This window comes from Drosophila tropicalis, unplaced genomic scaffold, assembly GCF_018151085.1.
Source record: "Drosophila tropicalis isolate 14030-0801.00 unplaced genomic scaffold, ASM1815108v1 contig_694, whole genome shotgun sequence".
NCBI lineage: Eukaryota > Metazoa > Arthropoda > Insecta > Diptera > Drosophilidae > Drosophila > Drosophila tropicalis.
The window spans coordinates 179365-200763 of record NW_027173176.1 but is presented as its reverse complement, the minus strand read 5'-3'; the positions used below and the strand labels follow the sequence as shown (position 1 = coordinate 200763).

The 21399-nt window shown below is 38.1% G+C and overlaps 1 protein-coding gene and 1 long non-coding RNA gene across 3 annotated transcripts in view; one reads left to right on the top strand and one right to left on the bottom strand.

Moving 5' to 3' along the window:
- bru3 (bruno 3) overlaps nucleotides 1-21399 on the bottom strand; it is a 394704-nt gene that overhangs the window by 308995 nt on the left and 64310 nt on the right.
- The window catches only part of LOC137578745 (uncharacterized), a 317816-nt gene that overhangs the window by 295778 nt on the left and 639 nt on the right, over nucleotides 1-21399 (top strand). The gene's annotated exons all lie outside the window — the stretch shown is intronic.

Below are 21399 nucleotides of genomic sequence, written 5' to 3'. Positions count from 1 at the left end.
TAACAGGATTTTTTTCTATGCAAACATTTCAACACCAACCTTTTCTAATGTTTTAAAAAAAATAATCCATTTCCCCAATGTATACATATTTTTAAGGATTCGACAATGTCGATCAAAGAATTATTTCTCCGACATTCCCTCAAACAATCGGATAAATAATTTGATGCAAATTTATAGTAGATTTGTTCCCGATAATAGGGCCAATAATTTTAACTTATTTTCTGACTTTTAACGACGTTTATGCTAAATGGCAACTAGCTTTATTCAAGCGGAAGGCTAAAATGGTAGATATAGTAAATGTTGTTGTCATGCGTCACTGTTTTTTAAATAATATATTATATTAAACAAGTTAATCATGAGAAAATCTTGATCAAGTTTTGCGTTTGCCACATATAAATCTACAAAAAAAACCGGGAACTAATAATATGAAGCTTCTACTCGAAGGTAGAAACTAGTTTTGTATTTAATAATTTTGGCATTCTAGGGGATTCATTTAAATTTCGAGAAAATCTTGAAAGTTATGAATATTGAAAGTCTGTTTGATTTCCGTCAAATGATTACCAACTGGAAACACAAATGCTTGATTCGTTTTCTCCTCTGGCCAAAAGAGAGTTGGTTGCTATCTGCATTAGCATGGTTCATTTCTGCTTCAGCTATTGCCACTGCCACCAAATATCTCGTTAGTGTGTCTGTCGCTTAAACACAGGACATTTACTTTATGTGTTCTTAAATGGCATGTAGTCCTCTCTTTCTTTCTCGACTCCTGGACTCCTTTACCCAGGCAACCATTTTGCAGGGTACAAGCAGAGCATCATCATAACGATTACATTAGAAGCGAGTAAAATTTCATAAAAATGCTCTACGTGCGCTGCCTTTTTGAATATGTAATGATGCCATGAAGCCCCCGTATGCAATTTAAACAAACACACACAGACACGCGCACACTTGGAGAGAACCGTATATGTATATATATATATATATATATACGCATTAATATACCACACACAAATACATATATACCGACACACAGACATAAAAATGAGGGGACTAACCACAAGCGCCAAAAATTCTATTTGTGGTCATAGCGGCCAACTTTATTACCGCCTAAAAGTATGCAATAGCCCAAAAAAAAAAAGACTAAAATAAAAAGAAGAGTATTTTACTATCAATTTTCGGCTTGGCATTAATTTGCGCAAATTTTTGGCACTAACAATTCTCGGACCAATTGTGGCCAGTTGAACTCACGCGCCTCTACGGTTTGGGTTTCGTTTCATTTTTTTTTTCGCCCCCGTTTCTCTCACTTTTTGCCTCTCTCTTTTCTAAGTTGGTGGCAAACAGGGGAGAGGAGCGGACTCATGGCACCTGTCAAAATTTTCATGTGTTTGTTGCTGTTGCTTTTGCCAGTTGCTGACTGTTGGCATTTTGTGATGCTTTCCTAAAAAGGTAGAAAACAACTGAGCCGTGGTTCTAATACTTTAAGTACAGTGTCGAAAAACTAAACAGTTTTGTGCCGTGTCCTCAACTACAATAATATAATCCAAATGCATAAAAGTCGGCTTGATCTTATGTTCATATTGGATATGGCGCATAAATGACTGCAATAATTGAACATTTATCTTCCTCTAACAACAATTTTTATATTAGTTCCAGTAGTGAAGTCAGTTTCTAGCACTGGTTGTGAGACTAGTAGATTTTAGATTGAGATACATTGGGATATTTTTATGTGAGTATTCTGTTTGTTTCATAGCCACTTTGTTTCATTTTCATTGAATGCTAATGCAGTGTGCAACGTCTGTTTTTGTTCAATTCTAAACTAGATGTAGGCCCAGTCTGGCCAGCCAGCCGTCCTGTGGTTTTCATTACATTTTCGATTTTGTACATTTTGCAGTCATCGTCGTCATCGTCATCATGGTCCCCCCATACCAACTTATGCCACTAGCCGTCCTCTTTCTCTTTTCTGTCTCCGTTTTGGGTGCAACTTAAGCGGCTTTACTTTTGTGTGTATGAGTGGGTGTGTGTGTGTGTGTTGAGTGTAGGCTCCACTCCGGACGGCGGCAATTTAGCTAAAACGGTAAGCACACGCCTACCTACCTGCCTGACTGGCTGGTTGGACAAGTCCAAGTTTGGTGAGCGAGGAGACGCGGGGCGAGGAGTTCACAAAAACGCACTACACAAATTACTATTTATGTGAGTGCTGGACTCAAAACCCTTTCTCTCTTTTTTTTAACCGCCCATCCAAATCTACACTCCCTCGCTCTCTGTTGGTGCGGTTGAAATGAGCAAATTGTATGCGATTGTGGTACAACAGCGCACACACATACAGAAACAAAAAAAAAAATACAGAAGGCAAAAACGAAAAAAGAGGGACAAGAAGAGACGGGGAAAACTGCAGTTCCTCGATCCCCCTTACGACAACATGTACATGCAAAAATTTGGGTCACGTGGTTGAAAGAAAATGCGGCCCCTTCGTTCTTTTTTTTTTGTGTTTTGTTTAAATAAACTTACTTAAAATAAATTAGTTTTACTAAACCGCAAAAAAGGGCAGCCCGAAACAAAAAAAAAAAGGGAGGAAAAATAGAAGAAAAAACAAGGGAAAATCAGAAGTGTGGAGGAGGAGGAATGTGGGGAAAATCTAAACCAATGTAGGAAATAAATGTGAAGAAATCAGTGCCCAATGCCCAAAGGATGCCCACAAAACAAACAGGATTCGAAATGGACATAGGTCTGGCCTTGGCTTAGGCCATGAAGATGGAATGGGTCGATGAATGGAGACGAAGACTGAGGCAATTTTATGGCCAGACACGCAATTTGCGCCCTCGTCTATTCTATATACATACATTTCAACGTGTATGTAGTATACATGTGTCTGTGTGTGTGCGTGTAAATGAGGCAAAAGACAAAAAGAAAAATGGACAACTATTTGCCATTTGAGTCACCAGGGGAGGCAGCAGATAAGTTGGCCAGCGATGGCCAGTTAGTTGGATTGGTTGGTTGGCTTGGCTGGTTGCCTTGGCTGCTTGTCGGTTGGGACTGGGTTGGCAATTCGATTAGAGCCCCAAAGCGTTAAGCAGTTAAAGCCAAAAAGCAGAGAGATCTCTCTCAAATGACATCAGTCAAAGCAACTAGAAGTTTTGCGCCAAATGAAGTGTGCACAAATCGTGCGACTCTCACAGAACTCACTCATTTTCTCTCTCCCCCCTCTAATTGACCAAAATGCAACTACACATAAGAAAATAAACCGAAAACTCTATGCTCTAAGAGAGTTTGAGACAAATTTATTTGAACAAACTGATGAAACCAAATGCCTAAACTCTTTGGCACAAAGCGTATAAATGCATGAGCAGTTGTAGTTGCTAGTAAGAGGACGACAAATTGCATGCAACGAGCAACGTTGGTGGGAACCGTCAGATATTTATAGCCCCAGACCGAGACTAGACTGAAACGGGGACCGTCGTGTCAGTAAAGAGGGGGGTCTGGGCTAGGCTAGGCCATGCCAGGCCAGGCCGCAACTATACGAAACTTGACAGGCAATTTGGCAAACAAAACTCGCAAAGCGTAACTAACATTTATATTTGTCGCCAGGAGTGCCGTCTAAACAAACAAATGTCACACATAACACGACGACGTCGTCGACGACTACGATGGGAACGTTTTGGTAACGACTGCGACTGCGACTGCTACTAGGATGTCAACGATGGCGACTACAATGTCGACTACTACTACTATTACTGCTACTACTACTACTACTACTACTACTGCTGCTGGTGCTGCTACTGGCAGACGACTTTGAGGTCTCGTCTCTGCTGCCTTCATGTCATGCTGCCGCGCCATCGGGCTCGCATGCAAATCAGCGAGGCGACGCGGGTTAGGCCTTGTCCTTTTTACTTCTCTTTCCTTTAACCGAGGCAACTGAAATGAATGGCGCAAACAAAATGCTCAATTTGATGGGGCAAACTCGTCGTCCGCCTTCACTCGTCGTCGTCGTCATCATCAACAACGTCGTCGTCATCATCGTCAGCATGGTTGTAGGCATTTTCTTTTGTAAAACTTAAAGTATATTTCCAGGAGCCAAAACAATTTTCAGCGATTTAATAAATTAATTATTGGGTTCACTTTATTTCTCAAAAAATCAACAACAACATTATCGAAATCATAATAATAATTAAGAGTTCTTAAAAGTATTTTACTGCTTTGATGCCAAAAATTTCGGTAAAATGCAAAAAAAAAAGAGTTTTTGTTGTTATTGTTGGCAAACTGACATAAAACCATGAAATCTTTGGCAAATCAACTTTGACTTTAGAATTTTTAGAACTTTTCTTCTCCTCTGTTTATCGTGCTGCTTTTCATGTGAAAAATAGAATGGATGAAGGCAAAATATTTTGAAATGTTTAAATGTAGAAATTATTTCTAAAAATACTTCTACCTAATGTTAAACAATTTGAGTTATTTTATTTCTTCTTTTTGATACAAAATATTTGAATATCACCAGAGATTTTAGTTTAATAATTCGAAAGGAAAGCAAATGGCAATAGTTTTTCCCCAACTCTTTAAATGAAATTGCATTTACCCTGTAAGTTGAATTCTCAAAAAATGTTTTGCAAATAGGAAATTGTTTCCAATCCGCCAACTATTTAGCTAATCTTAAGCTATTCTTTTGTGGTTTTCTCTGTTTTAATCAAACGTGTTAAATGCAAATATAGTCCAAAGCTATACACAAAACTATTTTGATAAAAATCATGAGTTTATATGTTGCCTCATGGTTTTGTTAGATTTAGAAACTGACTAGATTGCATAATGGCAGCAAATGGCATAGACAATTTCGTCTATCGACTATAATTGACCCTGACCCAAGTATCAAGTTGTCTTGTTTTTATTCCCAACCTATCGAAATTCATATATCACTTTAATATGCTATCATGATTCCATTTCTCGCACACTCCAACAAAAAGGCGAATAAAGGGAACCACACCCCAATGAATAGCACTCATTCATAGCATTCAAACAAACCTTAACCACCTCTGGATCTCGCTTGTTGTTCTTTGCCAAAAGCTCAGGGCCACTTTTGGTCAATTCCCTTGTGCATTTCGTGTATTGTGTATAGATATGTGTGTGTATATATATATATATATATATGTATTTGTATATTGGATTTTTAGCTACGACTATAACTAAATAAAAAGCGTTCACTTAAAACCCCGACAGACCTAAACAACAACAACATCAACTAGAAGAGGAAGAAGAACCACAGCGACTAAAACCAAAAATGGACAACAAATACAATTGAATTTGATATACGAGCGTGCCGCACCCCAAAAAAGAAAAAAAAAAACCCACACTTGGGGAGAAGTTGAGAGAGAAGGGGAATAAAGATAAAACAAAACGAAAAGGAAATCAATGTCAAGTTGAGGGAAACGAATTGCCAATTCTCTGTAATTTCCGTGAACTGTTTAATTGCATGAAATTGAATCTTTTATGGAAGAAACTTTCAATTGTTTCAAAACTTCTTTACAAATTCTTTGTGATTCTCCATTTCAGCACATAAGAATAAAAGTTTTTACTCTCAGCTTAGCTCCATATCTTCCATCTCATTTATAAATACCTAATTCCAATTCCAAATTGTGATAAGAATTTCCAGAAAGACTTACCATTCCCAATTAGAAGTATTTATATAATAAAGAAGAGGAGTTCAATGAAAATGGGTCGAATATCATGAAGTTTTTTTCATCAAATATCGGAACCAGGCAGATCTTTGTTAAAAGGTCCCCTTAAATAAAATGTTATATACCTTTTCAAAGCCTTTATTGCTTATAGGGTATGGGGAAAAAAAATACAAACTGAAAACTAAGGTTCAAACTTCTGACAATCTATGGCCAGGGCAAATTAAAATTCAAATACTTTTGCATGATATAAAAACAAGTGCAGCGAGAAATTAAATGAAATAAATTTTCAGTTTTGCGATTTTTAATCAAAAAATCCTCAACCAATCCCCCCATACACCTCCCTCCCTCTCCACCCGCTTTCCATATATTTGCATGAAAACAGAAAAACAGAGATCAGGTTTGCGCGGGGGGACCAGCGACAACTAACAAAGATTACTCATACGCACTGTGTGACTACTGTGTGACTACTGTGGACCACGCCCACAACAATAACAACAACCACAGCAGGAGGAGCAGAAGCTGCAGCACAGAACCGACCGACAGGCGGACGGTCGGACGGACTTTGGGCTTTCTGCAATTGGAATGCAAAACTGTCCGGCATGTTTGATGTACAAATCCCTCAACTGAAATAGATTTACGTCACTGGCCGCCTGCGTTTGTTAGCCATTTTCTGTTCTCGTTTTTTCCTCTGTTTGTTTTTTGGTGGAAAGCGGTAACATAGGGGGAGGAGTGGTGAAAGCGGGTATATACCATTTCTGGGATCTAGTGAATCTCTCCCACTCACTCTTACTCTCTCCTCCACTGTAGCACTTCCTCTATCTCTGCATCATCTCCCCCTTTATGCCTCTAAGTTTGGCTTTGGCAATTTATTTGCAAATATTTTTCAACATCAAAAATATGTATGCCTCCTGCTACCGCTGCCGCTGCAGAGGAAAAGGAACTCCCTGGACTCCTTTCTACCGTAACCGTCTGTTGCAATTGTGCAGCAGTTGTTAGTTTTTATATCTTTTCTACAATATATACATATATATGCATTTTCTTTTTTCAGTTCAGTTTTGTTATATAGTCTCAAATAGTATAGCATTTGTTTTCCCCTTTGTGTGTGGCATAACATTTTGGCTAGATATGTGAATAAGATGCAATTAGATAAATGCATTGCCCACATCGAAAAATATCATCCTCAATCACTTTCAACAGATATTGTCTTCAAAAGAACAAGCGAGTGACCATTAAAAATGACGAAACTTTCATTTGACGACACAATTATCGACTGTAATTTATTTTTCCTTTATAATTAGGAAACCTTTGTTGTTTTCTGCCTTAATTTAAACTTTAAAGTAATTAAAATGTTTAAATCACTTCATAATTATTATCGGATCATTTATAGCTATTTCATTTCTATAAGTTCAAATAATCTTTAAATTCTGTTCAACATTTAGAAAGAAAAACTACTGCAAAGTAGTCTTCTACATTAAAACTGATGATGAATTAGTTTACTAAACAGTTTAGAAAATAGAATTAGTTGAACATAATAATTACGTAATCTCAGTTGAAATCGCAAATGATTTGCTAAAGGTAAAAAGCAACAAAGGCAAAGCAAAACTAAATATATATTTTTGCTTTTCGCTAAACACTTCCTAGAACAGTGTAAGAGGAAAGTGTCCGCATCCTTTTAACAAAGACATTTTAAATTCATTTCCATTTTCTAGATTGATTGGTCGAGAAATGCCAAGCACACATTTTTGTAATTCCCATGAAGATGGAATTAATCAAAAACTCAAAATGATCATTGTTAAGGTAAGGGTAATTCATTTTATTGAATTGAATTTTTATTCAGCCCAGGAGATTTAAAATTGTTGAGAACTTAAGCTTTATATATTTTTAATGATATTTTCTACACACATACATACATTAGATTGGACACAATTATGTTACGCATACGCCGCATTGTGCAGTCGAATTTTGAACAACAATATTCAAAGTTTGCTTGTGTGTGGGGTGTTTGTTAGAGTTGTGAATCCTTTGCTTTTCCTGCCACTCAATTGCGGCGCCCATTGACTAATCTCGCTTTTGATTTTCCAAAGCCATTAGCGCACACACACATACCCACACATTGAGAGATAGAGGGAAAGAGACAGTCAGGCAGGCTGGCTGGCAGTTTGACTGTACAAAATATGACAATGCCTGGCCCGGGATGAACACTAATTCGCACCACACACACATCAGGAGAGAGAGAAAGGGAGTAACAGAGATGGAAAATGGGTAAGCAAAAGAGATAGCCATAGCACATGCAGGTGGCCAAAGCCGGAGAATTTCCCTTTGGTGCGTGGTCTGATGAGTTGTCACATGTCGTCGCATTTGGCCCAAACGTGTGTTTCTAAATCCTCATCCAGCGCCTATGCTTAAGTGCCCTTGCCTAAGCTCTGCAGTAGCATGACATTGTGTGTGGCTTCTCTCTACTCCCTTTCCTATAATCTTTCTCGCTCTTTGCATGTGTGTTGATGTGTGTGTGAGTGTGCGTGTGTGCGAGGGTGTGTGTGTGAAAAACTATTCATTTGAAAAATTATGCAAAGTTTGTGCTGGCAAATATTTTTTAATTAAAAGCATTTGGCCCAAACTTGACATCCAACTGGACTGAACGAACTAAACTGGACTTGGTCTGAACTGTTGGTTGGGACTGGCTCTGGCCTGAATTGGACTCTCTTGGCTTGTTAAATGTCAAAAACACGCCTCACTGATTTGCCATAACAGAGATAGAATGAAAGAGAGATATGCCCAGCGTATGGAAGAGACAAACATGGAAGCAAGTGGATGAGTGAGTGAGTGAGTGAGAAGAACGAGTTGGCAGCTGCAAAATTCATCTGGCAAAAATTCGATTCGATTCTACCCTATTCCTTTCCTGCTTTCACTTCAATTCGTTTTCTTCATCCTTCTACGGATTTCTTTTTTTCTATCTATCTCTCTCTCCCTTTCTCTTTCTCTCTTTTATCATTTTTTCTGAATTTTTTTAGTTTTTAGTTTTTTTGTTTTTGTTCATAGTTCTGATGAAGAATACTAAAAACATGCCGCATTCGCATTCATTCATTTTCATTTACTGGCATGTTGTCTGTGTGCCAATGACAAGACTATGCAAGCTGTCAAGTTAGCAGGAAGAACAAGAACCAAAAATCCATCCCTAACCCTCTCCGAAACCCATCCCATTGCACATTGCCTGGCATATAGGCAGACAGCAGCAGGCAGGCGGCCAATGGAGAGATTTAATTTAGTTTTTGATGTAAATGAAAAATGTGCCAACATTGAGAACGGAAGCATATCAAATATATGTATGTATACATATATCTAACTCAAACATTTGCAAATGAATGTGTTCAGTGAATCAATTAAGTTGACTACATGCGAGTTGGCTTAACAAAACTATTATAAAAATTGTTAACTAGTTCGGGCTGTATTTTATATGCATATCAATCATTTTGTTGACCAATTAATAGTTGCCCTTAAGCTAAATTCCACAAAATTTTCACATGAGGAATTGAAATAAAAAGTTGTTAAGAAAAAAATTTGTTTGTTTGTTGGTTTATCCAAACATAGATTTGCTATTTACCGCATCTCTAATATTGTATAAGTTTGATACCTCTTGAAATGAAGAAAATTGATGCAAAAAAAAAAAATAGCTGAGAACTTATGAAAATGAAAAAATACAAAGTAAAAGTTCAAGAAATAGGATATAGTTAATAAATCTTATTAATTGTCAACCGTTCTTTAATAATAATAATGTTAATTTTCCTTTCTCTTATTTTTTTTTTTTTTTTTTTTTTTTTTTGGTCGAGGTTTTTGTTGCTCAATGATAAATTATGCACTTCCGCCCACAAAAAGGAAAAATAGGCGTGTCGCAAAACAAACAAATAAAGCGAACAAGACAAACACAGAGACAAAAGCTGAAATGCTACTACAAAACAAAAAAAAAATGGAAGAAAAGCCAGGGAAAACGAGGAGAAGAAGGAAAATATTGCCCAGCTAAGCATGCTTCAGTAGAAAAGGAAAAAGCCCACAGCAAAGGACATATAAAACCAACAAGGACAAAGGACAAGTCAGAATGATGACTGCTCCGGCTTCTACTGAAGATGATGATGATGAAGCTAGTGCCTCAAGGCTTGCTCTCTGTCGCTTTCCCACCCACTCTCTCTCTCTCTCTCTCCCTCTCTTATGCTCGCTTACAACATCAACAACTTGTCCATTTATAGCGCTTCATTTTTAAACAACAAACACTTGGCACTTGGAACTCGGCACGGGCACGCATCACTTGGCTTGATTTTTAATTGTGCTGCTGCGCATTTCAATTGAAATATGAAAAAAAAAAAAAAAAATACAAAACGAAGCAAAAGAACGAAAGGGAAGTGAACACGGGCACACAGCACTGGGGACTGGCACACGACGCACAGGACCCCAGGTCTCCAGTCTCCTGCTTCTGGTCCTTTGCTCTGTTCACTTGCCACCGCCAACACAGTTCAACAGCTTGTCTGACAAAAAGGCAGTCAGACCGACAGAGAGACAGTCAGAGGCACAGTACCAATCCCAAGCCCAGACCCAGACAGAGGAGGCCTTTTTTGAAGCATAAAGATAACTTAAGTTGTCCCCACTGGAGAGTGAGTGCAGAAAAAAAAAAAACCCCAGAAAAACCAACCAACACTCGAGTGAAGCAAACAAATGACACTGAAGTTCACCTTTTTATGCCAGAAGTGGGTCGTCGTTGTCGGTCGAGACTGGGCAAGTTGCAATAGAGTGGGAAGCTTACATAATAAAGTGACTCAAGTGCGCTAAGCAGGCGAAAATGGGTTGTCAAGCGGCGGTGCGAGGTGACATTAAAGAAAACATAAATATCATAAGGTAGACCAATGAACGGAGAGCTCGACTAGCTACTCTTCCAACGCACCCTCTCCCCTCTCCGCATACCGTTTGTTGAGTAGACAATTAAAAATTCCATTTGTGGTCTTATTTACGAACAAATTACTAAAGAGCCAGACAATGCCAAAGCAGCTTGGGTTGACATCCAACCCGCACACCAACTAAATGAAATCAAAGAAAATCATCATACTCTATATATTTCTCTTGAAATTTGAAGTTTTTGATTAAGAAATTTCCTTTGTTTAGCAGAAAATAAGTCACATTATACTAAATAAGACCAAAATACTATCTACAGAGGTAAATAAATTTACTGTATGCCATATAGTATTAATTATTTTAGCACCGATGAAAAACTTTAAAGATTTACGATTATTTTAAATTTTCTTTGTTTGTTTTTTAGACTTCTTTGCAATCCAAAGAAAACCAATGCCTAGAACTAAATTGTTAAAATCAAAGCAACTTAAGATATTTTCGTTTGATGCTTAGACCAAATCGATTTTCAATACTCATCCAGTTGGCTTTCCTTACGCTATCAAAACGAATTTTTCAACTAAGAAACATGTATTAGACGCACTCACTTCAGCTCGTAACAAAAACAAAAAAACCAACAGTAATTCAATCTCAACAAAAATTTAGTTCAATTATTTCGCTCGTTTTTTCCCATTTTATTTTTAACTTTTTTCGAAAAATACTAAAGGGATCCAACAAAGAAGTGCGTACAAAATAAAATAAAGCAAAATGCTCAAAATTCCGAATCTAAGGCGCAAACCGCTGCCGCCCAAGGAACCGCATAAAATCAAAATTGAACGTCCAACGCCGGGCAAAAAGATTGGTTTATTGAAATTATCAAATATACAACCCCAACCGATGAAAACCAAAGCCGAACAGGAACAGAATGTGGCCAATGAGCTGAATCGTCGTCTGCAATTGCTGCACGAGCGTGTGAACGAATGGAAGGCCGTGCGAAAGAATTGAAGTTCAGTCGCAGACGAGTTACGATGCCATTAGTTTATTTAGTTTCTTCCTTCTTTTTTTAAGTATTTTGTCTGTGGCTTGCTGTTGCAAAGGAGCAGTATCTTTCATTTGGCCTTAAAAAACTAAGGAAATTGCAGTCAACTCGATATATATACATATATATATATATATAAAGATGCCACACACTTGCTGAAAGTTTTCTTCTGGATGTATTTTTGGAAAGTTCTTCTTATTCTTCATTTCCGTTCTCAATAAACAAGCAAACAATAGATAAAAGTTTCGCTTGCATTGTTTTTATTTTATTTTATTATTTTTTATATATATTGTAGTGCAAGGACTGGGAAAATTATTTTTGACCGACCGAAGAGTGGACAACAGGCACACAGTCAGGCAATCTGGGCGACAATTTGTGTTTGTGTGTGTGTGTGTGAGTGCGAATAAAATGTTTATCGCATCGTTCGATTTTATACTGGGTGAGTGGACAATTTATTCACTTATTTATAAGCAAAGCGACAGACAGACAATGATAGCCCAGATAGTCCTTATTCGTCCTGCCGACACGCTTTACGCCAGTGACTAATTAATTTTACACCGTTTTATCGTCATCGTTGCGTTTAAGCCATACAAATCAATCACAGAAGGCCAAGAGGAAGCCGAACAGCCAGAACCAGAGAGAAAGCTAGAGCCAAAGGCAGAAGGGAGCAGAAAAGAGGAGGGGCAGAAGGGAATTGGTTGGCTTGAGCCAATTAGCAAAGCATACACAATATACACACACAAACAAAGACACACACACACACACACATGCACTTTGCATGGCGCCAGAACGACCTATCGACCAACCGACCAAGCTGAAAGGGCAGCGGCAGCGTCAGTGACGACGGCGTCGGTAATGAAGGGAATGGCTAAATGGAAGGAATAATGAAAGAATGGGTTTGGGGCAGGTTGTTGGTCAGTGGGTGGTAAAGTAAGAGAGAGAGAGAAGGGAGCAGGGGAAGCGTAAGCACTTAAGACAGATGAATGAAGTGGCAAACATGGCGGACAGTCCGAGTTGAGTTCAGTTCAGAGGCGTCGACTGGCCGTCGACATTTACAAATCAGCGGTCATTATTTATGGCTGGGCATACCAAGCAAGGACTTCCAACAGCAACAACATGACAACGAGGACACTGACTCGAACGCGAACCCAAATGCCGAGCATAACATTACCAACCACCAGGCGACTGTCCAAAAAACGAAGCTTTTAATTAATTTTGGTCAAACCCTTCCTCAGAGCGAGCACACACAGACACACACACATAAAAAGAAAAACCAAGAAAAGAAAAATCAAGCGAGATAAATAATTGGACAAAAGGTGAACAGATTGATATCTTAATAAGATTGATCTCCACCACAAGCAGGTGGAATGCTCCCATATACACAGTCAAATTTATATAAATAGTTGCACCTACTAATAAAGCTAATTCTAGGATAGTTTAGCAGAAGTATTTACTACTTAAACCCAACTTTAATTTGTTCAAATCGATTTCTGAATCCGAAAAACTAGCTTTCTGCATGATCCAATGGCGGCATCTTTATATTTACTTAAAATCAAAACTCTTGGACATCTCTCAATGGCATTGCCTTAAAGGTTTAACTTTAAACCTTTCTGTGTGTGTACTAATTTTTATCTGCTTAAATGCATAAGAGTGCTTAAAACTTCAACTAATATTTATTTATGTGCACCTATTTTGTTTTTTGCACGTCTACTAATCTACTACATTTTCCCCTTTGGCCCACTTGACGTATGCTTAATATTTTGTATTTACACTGACCATGTTTATTTTGTTAGTTTTTTTTTCTTCTCCATGTTAGAGGCAAACGCATTTTGGGCTCATCCTTCTCTGTGGCACATTGGCTTTGGCTTGTAACTCACCGCACATAAAACAAACTTTGCGGTTACTTAATGAAGCTGAAAAATTGCCTTGGTTTTCCTATTTTATTTGCACTCGCCTTTCTTTCTTTCCTTTGGTGCTCGGTGTCGTTTTTTTTTTTTTTTTTCTTGCTCACTTTTTTTATTGCTGTTGCATTTTTTTCCCATCTCAACTGCCTGGCAGTTGTCTATCTATTTTCTAGGTCTCTTTTTTTTTCGTGCTGTTGTTGTTGCCACAGACACATTTTAAACGCTTGAGTGGGTGGGGGCGGAGGGGAGAGCTGGCTCTCTGGGTTCTATTTATGTTGAGTGACTGTCTGGCCTGACTTTAGCTGCCATTAAGCAGCCTTCGCTATAAACTTAACACAGAACTCTTACACTTACTCTGCTGCTGCTGCTACCTTTTTACCCTGGGAACTTTCAGAGCCACTTTTACAGTCTCTCGCCTAGTCATAACCACAATTTCACTCCCCTACTTTCTCTCTCACACACACCAGTGTTGCTTTGCTATTGCTACTTACTTTTCGACTTTCGACGACTTTATCATACCAATTTTCATTTAAATTTTTTGCAACATTTCATTTTTAACTGCTGAACTTTGCATAATATTTCAAAAGTTTCAACGTTTTCTTTCTCATTCTCGTTTCCTTTTTTTTTCCCTAGCTGCTTATTAAGTGTCTGTTTAGCCCAAGGACTTTCATTAACTTTTACCAACAAATTTTCGACTGGCGATGACACCCATGCGTGCAATTGATTATGTTTCTTGCTGATTTTTTTTCATCAAAAGTTCTTTTTGTTGTTCCTGTTCTTTTGGAACTAATTGGTAAAAATTTCACTTCTTCTTTTTGTTCTTGTTAGTGCTTAATAAATCATTGATTTAAAATTCTGTTATTTGGGGCGGATGTAAATACTTAAGCATAATATTAAGTATCCGCCCTGTTATACATAATGAATTAGATGCAAAAATTTTATGGCAAAATGTGCACACTAATAAACTCAGGGGTCCCCCCGCTTGAAGCACAAAATGCAAGCCAAAACTTGTTTTCTACGAGACTTGAGCACACCAACATTGCAAATGCTTGGTAGTGGGGAAGCATGGGCAGGAGGAGGAGAACGATTGGAGGACATTGACAAATATACAAAGAGGCAGCAGGCAGGCAGGCAAGAAGTCTGTGGGCAGAAAGCGGCCAATGGCAATGGCAAAGCCAAGATTGGCTGCATTTTATGTTAAATCAGCAACAATTGTTGGACAGAAGCTGGCTATCACTTTGCGGACTATTCGGTTTAGAGAGGAAGAAAGAGAGTAAGCATTGCTTTACTTTCATATTGTTGTTGTTTCGGTTCTTCTTGTTGTTGTTCTTGTTATTGTTGGCCAGCCGCCAGGCAAAGAAAGGAAATTAAAATTTATATAGCATACAAAACGGGGCAGATGCTGCTTCTGCTGACTACTGAGGCGTTTTGCTATTTAGCATTTGGCTTCTTTTGGGTTTTCTTCTCTATCGGTTTTATTTTCTTCTTCTGTTTTTTTTTTTTTTTTTTGCTCATGCCAAAGCGGAAAGCGTGGCTGCCATTAAGCTGCCAATCGGCCATTTGTCAGCCATTCGAAAAAGAAGTGAATTTTCGTTTTTGCCAAGTTTTAGCCAAGTTTTCAGTTGGTGCTTTGAATTGGGTTAAGTGATTTGGCATTCAATCAATGTGTGGCAAAACACCACGCCACTCTCTCTGCACCCTCACTTTTCATTGCTTTTTTTCTGTAAATTTTTTGAGTTGGTTTTTTTTTTTTTTTTTTTTGATTGGGCGTACATAATTATGGAGTTTTCCTGGGCGGCTAGTTGGATATTTCCTTGGCATATTACACATACGCCATGTTGTGTGTGTGTGTGTGTGTGTGTGTGTGTGTGTGTGTGTGTGTGTGTGTGTGTGTGTGTGTGTGTGTGTGTGTTTGTTTGCGTCGTAGGACAAATGCATTTGGCTAATCAACAGTTTGAATTGCAGCATGAACGGTGGTAGATTGAGAAGGCTTGGCCCCATTATGGCTTTATTATCTGTGGCGATAAGCATTGGGAATTGTCTATGGACATGCCATTGTTGCTTTTGTTTCTCTCTCTTCCTATCTGCATGCGTGTGCAATTTAAATCAATTATGCGTTGGTTGATTCCCTACTCTAAACTATATCATTACACACACACACACACACACACAAACACTCCCAGATTGTGCCTGTAGATGAGCAAAAATGTGCAACAATGATATAGCCAATCGCAAATTAATGAGCCTGGCAATTTATGGATCTCTTTGCCCTCACCCCCAACTCCCTCGACTCTCTCTCTCTCCGCCTCTCTCTTGTTCCATCTATTTGCTTGTGTGTCTCTTTTGGGGATAATTAATGGCTGAAATGAGACAAAGTTTACTGTTATCTCTACCCATACACAAAAGCAATTTCCATTGAATACGCTTTGAAATCAATCTATGATCGTATAAACGTTTTCTACAAAAAGAAAAAAAAACAAACAAAAATTGAGAGAAACCTCACAGAATGGCATTTCTGGTTAGGATATGCTCTATAGAGGCATCTCTTTTATATGCTTAAGCATATCAATTTTTTGCCTTTTTATACTACTACCTACTCAAATAAACAAGCCAATTGTGTGCTCAAAGTGATTCATCACCTTCAATGCATTACATTTCTGTGCTAGCCAGAATTTGCTCCATTTAATAAGGCCCTAAGGTCTCTCTATGGGTGTGTGTGTGTGTGACATTCATTGTGTGAAGCCCTTGGAGCTGGAGCCTACACACACGCAATAAATCAATCAATATCCTGCCTAAATATATTTGTCTGGCGTCTACCTCCTCGTCTCTTCGTCTCAATGTCTGTCTATCTGTCTAGCAAACTTTAAGCCACACACACAAAATGTCGAAAAATGTCTGCTTCATTCTCAACGTCGCCATCGTCCTCCATGTCTGTCTGTCTAGCTGTCTGTCTGTGTGTAAGTCCTGGCTAGGCTTCCCAAGTATTTGCCCTGTTCATGTTTGTAATTTAGCTTGCAATTCTGGTTCCTCTTTCTCTACTCTTTTTTTTCCTTTCTTATTCTATATTTTTTCTTCTTGTATTTTTTTTTTTTTTTTTTTTTTGGGAGGGTTTAAGGACATTGATAAACATGTGTCCCCATGAACTTTGCAGTTGTCTTTTGTTTACCGCAAGCTGTTTATTTGGTCGGACGACTTGGATTGCACTCAGACAGGAAATAGAGTGGACGCATCCTTCAAGTGTTGCTGCACTACACAATGCGTCTCTACATCAAATGTCAAATGTAATGAATTCTTTTCTTCGCTAAGCAATATTTAAAGTAGCACCCAAAAACATTCGTTTATTTTTGCCTTAAATATTATTACTTACTTTTCTAGTCAAATTTTTCTAACAGTCACTTACCTAGAAAGAAAAAAAAAAGGATATATAAAATAGGTTATCGAATATATATGGATTAGATTATAAATATTAATGATAAACTCGTGATTCAGTAAACATTCACTCGTTCAATTCCAAAAGAAAGTTTGCTTATGCAATTAAGTTTTATCCCATGGCAAACAGAATTCAACTCACATATCCTTCAAGTCTTTTACACACACACAAAGAGATAGAGAGAGTCTATGGCCAACACCTGCTTCAGTTTAGCCCCATCCTTGCCACAACAATATTCATACCTAATTCCCACATCATCAACAATTGACAACACATGAGGCGCATTTTTGGCATACAAACAACGAAAACAAAAATGAAAAACGAAAAGACAAGTGGAAAGAGGGGAGCAGAGGAGACGGCAGAAAGAAAGGAAAGGGCATCAACTTGAACCCAAGGCACACAAATGGCAAATATGCATAACGGCCTAAACCAAAACTATGCCTGGGTCCCCTCCGTATATACCCAAACAACCCACACCCGAAAGAGAAAAAAAAAACCCAAACCAACCTAACCCAGTCCACGACAGATGAACTTTATCTACTCCCCCAAGACGAAAACAAAAACCCGATAACAAAACAATATAAAGAAAGCAAAAAAAAAAAAGAAAGGGAAAGGGCAAAGAGAGAAAAAGAGGAAGAAACTGAAGAATTTCTGGCACAAGGCCAAGTCGAAGCAAAGGCGGCACACACGAATAAGAAGCAAAGGCATAAAATATTCGAGACGAGGACAACAGACAACAGCAAAACCAAAAGAATTACTAAGTATTTTGTATTGTTTTCAATTGTTTGTTGGCAGCCAAGCATAAATATGATATTGATGAGGATGCACACGGAATATCTATATGTTATATATATTTACATATATGTACATATATATATGTATCTGTACACTTGGAGAAAGCAAAAGAATGAATAATGATCTAACAAGCATGATGCACGTTATCAACGTTAAAGTTATATCAAATCACATATGAGCCAAGTGATTTTTATGTCGATAAGTGAATTAAGGCCAATGAATAAAACCAATGAATGTCGCGGGTTCATGGGCTTTGTTTCAGAAATAATTCAAAAATAATTTTAATACCCATTTAAGAATCCCTTAATATGCCTTTGAAAATTATTTCAATGGAAAACCTTTTCATTTCATAAATTTATAGAAAGTTATTGTTATCGAAATTCAAGACGTTTTGTTGAAGGTTTCGTTTGCATTTTCTTTGGTTCAATGAATGAAAAATTAATGTCATAATGTAAGTTTAGTTTCTATGGAATTAAGTTAAACATATTTCAATGCGCTTAATTTAATTTTGCTGTAATTTTGCTTTTTAATTATAGAGCTTTACAACCTGTCGACTGGCCACAGGCCGCCACACTAAATGCATATGAATTTTGCGCCCTCTCCTCTTGCCACCTTGCCACACAGTCATATACTAAATGCATTTACCTCGCTTAACCTGTTCATAATATGGATTTTGACAAAACTGCATGCGTGCTTGCATATTTAATCAACTTTGGTTGTTGCCTTTTGTTGTTTTCTTTCTCAGTTTATTTATGTTTGCTTAGCTGTTGTTCAGTATGTGGACAAGAAGAATAGAAAGAGCTAGAGAATGGGAGTGGGAGAGTGAGAGAGATGGCAAAGGGATGTATGTGCAACAAAGGAAAGGCAAAATGTGGGCGTGGTGTTGTGTGGCAGCAACTTTGTAGTCTAACAACTAGTTTCCATTCATTCATTCATTCATCCATGTGTATATGTGTGCGTGTATGTTTGCTGCGTTGGCATTTAAAACTTTGAACTCTTTTTGTGTGTGTGAGTGTGGCATAAATCACAGGGGCGCCGCACAGTATGCAACATTATTTTTACTCGCCGCCTTTTCGGTAAATACCCATTGCAGCTTTATGACTGTAAAAAAAAAACACACACACACATACAAACATACGTAGAAAGAGGTAGAAAAGAAGAGAGAAGCAAACGATTCTAAAGTTTTTCACGCGTTTTACCAAGTTTTTAACTTGGCCTGCTGTTGTCACCTCCCTCTTCCTTTTGAAGGGGTAGACCCGTTGTCGCTTTATCCCCTGCCCACTAATTCAACATGCGGGGTTGCATTTTATTAACCCCACGTGATCGATTGCCTGAGGTAGAAAGTTGGCATTAGTTGCAGGTTCTTCTTTACCGTTTTTTCGAAAACTTTTTGGACACTAGCAGAGCAGTACTAAATAAAATGGAATTTCAGTCAGGATTAAGCCAGGATTTAAACGAAATGGCGAATGACTAGAAGTAAGCAGAAGCAAAGGTAAGAAGTTTCATGGTCTTTAAAATCTAAAACTTGCATAATTTGTTGAATTATTTCATGACTCGCACCCCCGTCTACGCTTTGCTTTGGCTTTCCTTTCTTTTTGTTAGGTGTTTGCTTTTAAGGCACTAAGCTAAGAAGTCAACAGCCAACAGCTAGAATTTTGAGCTACTCTCATCATCATCATAATCATCACCATTATCATCAACATCATCATCATCATCGTCTTGCACTAAAACCAAAGCCAGTAAAAGGAAGAGGATAAAGCTAGAGAAAGGCAAACGGTAAAGCCATCGTCGTCTGCTCTAAATTATGCAGAGTTCAATCAACTTACGCTGATTGGAGAACCACAAAGCGGCGGTGAGTGTCAAGTGGGGCTGGGTGGCAGGTGGTAGTTGTCAGGGTGGGCCACATTGAGGTATGCCATGCCCATGCAACGTGGATAGCATGGTGGGTTCTGTGCGGCAATAAATCAAACTTGCCTTGCAATGCGACCATCTCCAAGCAATTCTCCTTCTTACCCTCTTTAACTCACAAAGTGAGTGTTTTGGTACACGTTTTGCTAGACTGCGTTTTCTGATTTTCATTTTCATTTTAGTGTTTTTGCACCAAACAAACTAATTCCTACCTCAAACCGATATGTGCACCTAGTGCATATGCTTAAAGCATCAAGTAACCCATTTTAAAGTTTCCCTCATCCACACACACACATGTGCAAAAAGTTGCCTTGTCGCTGTTTGAAGTTTTGATTCATTTGCTGCACGTATGTGGATAAAACCCGTCGTGTGATTTGCCTGAAGTCCAACTTAGTCGAAAAATGCGTTGTTGGAGTCGGAGTCGTCGTCGTTGTCGTTGTCGCGCCACTCTTTGGCTCCACTTTAGTTGTTTAGCTATGCAACAAACTATACAGGACAAGTCCTGCATATCCTGGCCACTGCCACAGCGACGACTTTTGCTGCTGCTTTTTGCCAGCTGCTTATCACGCATGCTAAACAAGCAGACGTCGACGACGACGACAACGACGACGACTCTGCAGAAAATACCATTTGAATTTTGATAAAATGCAGTTGACTTTTTGTGTATGTGTGTGTGTGTGTGTGTAGCGGCTTGGCTTGGCGTGGGCGGACAGGACATTCTCCTACACACACACACACACACACACAATCTCTTTTCTTCTCTTGTGCTGTTTCTGTTTTGCTCCTTTTTTATTTTTGCTTTACCCAGTAACATGACATTCATTGATATTTTGTGCAAGCGTAGCGTAAATTCAATTTAATTTTGTGTAAATTGGCTGCAAATGCAATTTACAAGTCCTTGCAGCTGCCAAAGGATGCGTGAGCTGGATGGTTTCCCCTCACCGCCCCCCTATTCGCTTGTTTTATTTCTTTTTTCTGAGCTTTTGTAAAGTTTTTATAGTTGATTTAAAAAGTAGCAAGTTTTGTTTATTCATGGGGCAATACAATTTCACTCCTGTGTACAATCTCATTAGTCTTGATGTTCCCCATGTACAGTGGTGGCCATGAATTTATGACGTTTAGGTTTTCGGCTCGCTCAATATGACACCCAAGTGTGCTCATCTCTGCAAAACCAATTACAACGAAAGGTTAAAAACCGAAACTCATATTTGTTTTTAAAACTATTCAAACAATATACGACTACACTCTACATTGTTATGATTGATCTTTGTGAATTGTAATTGAAGAAATGTTTTGAAAATGCTTAAATTCCTTTTCGATTGGCATTTCAGTCAAAAGAAAATTAAACCTCTGGTAACGAACCTTTCGAGACGTTTCGCACAGATTTACCAAATTTTCTTTTATATTCTTAGAGATTAATCTTGACTCGAGGTCAATTTGAATCGTCACAAAAGGCAAAGAAAAAAGGCTCTAACTCTGGAACTAGTTGAAATTGCAAAACGATTATTGAAGTTTATTGTTAGATAGTTGCAATTGATAAATTGAAAACTAATGAGAGATTATCCGTCATAAATAATGATCATTGATAAAGAGCATCTACAAACTCACATCATGCATTTTTCGCATTTGTTTTTTTTGAATATTTTTTTTTAATGCTGTACAGTTTTATCTTGTCACAATACTCGCATGTGTGTACATATATATGTCGTATATGTATATATAATTCATGCCTGGATTATGTCATTATCATATTGAAGCAATAAATATTGATATTAATATGTTCTTAATGCG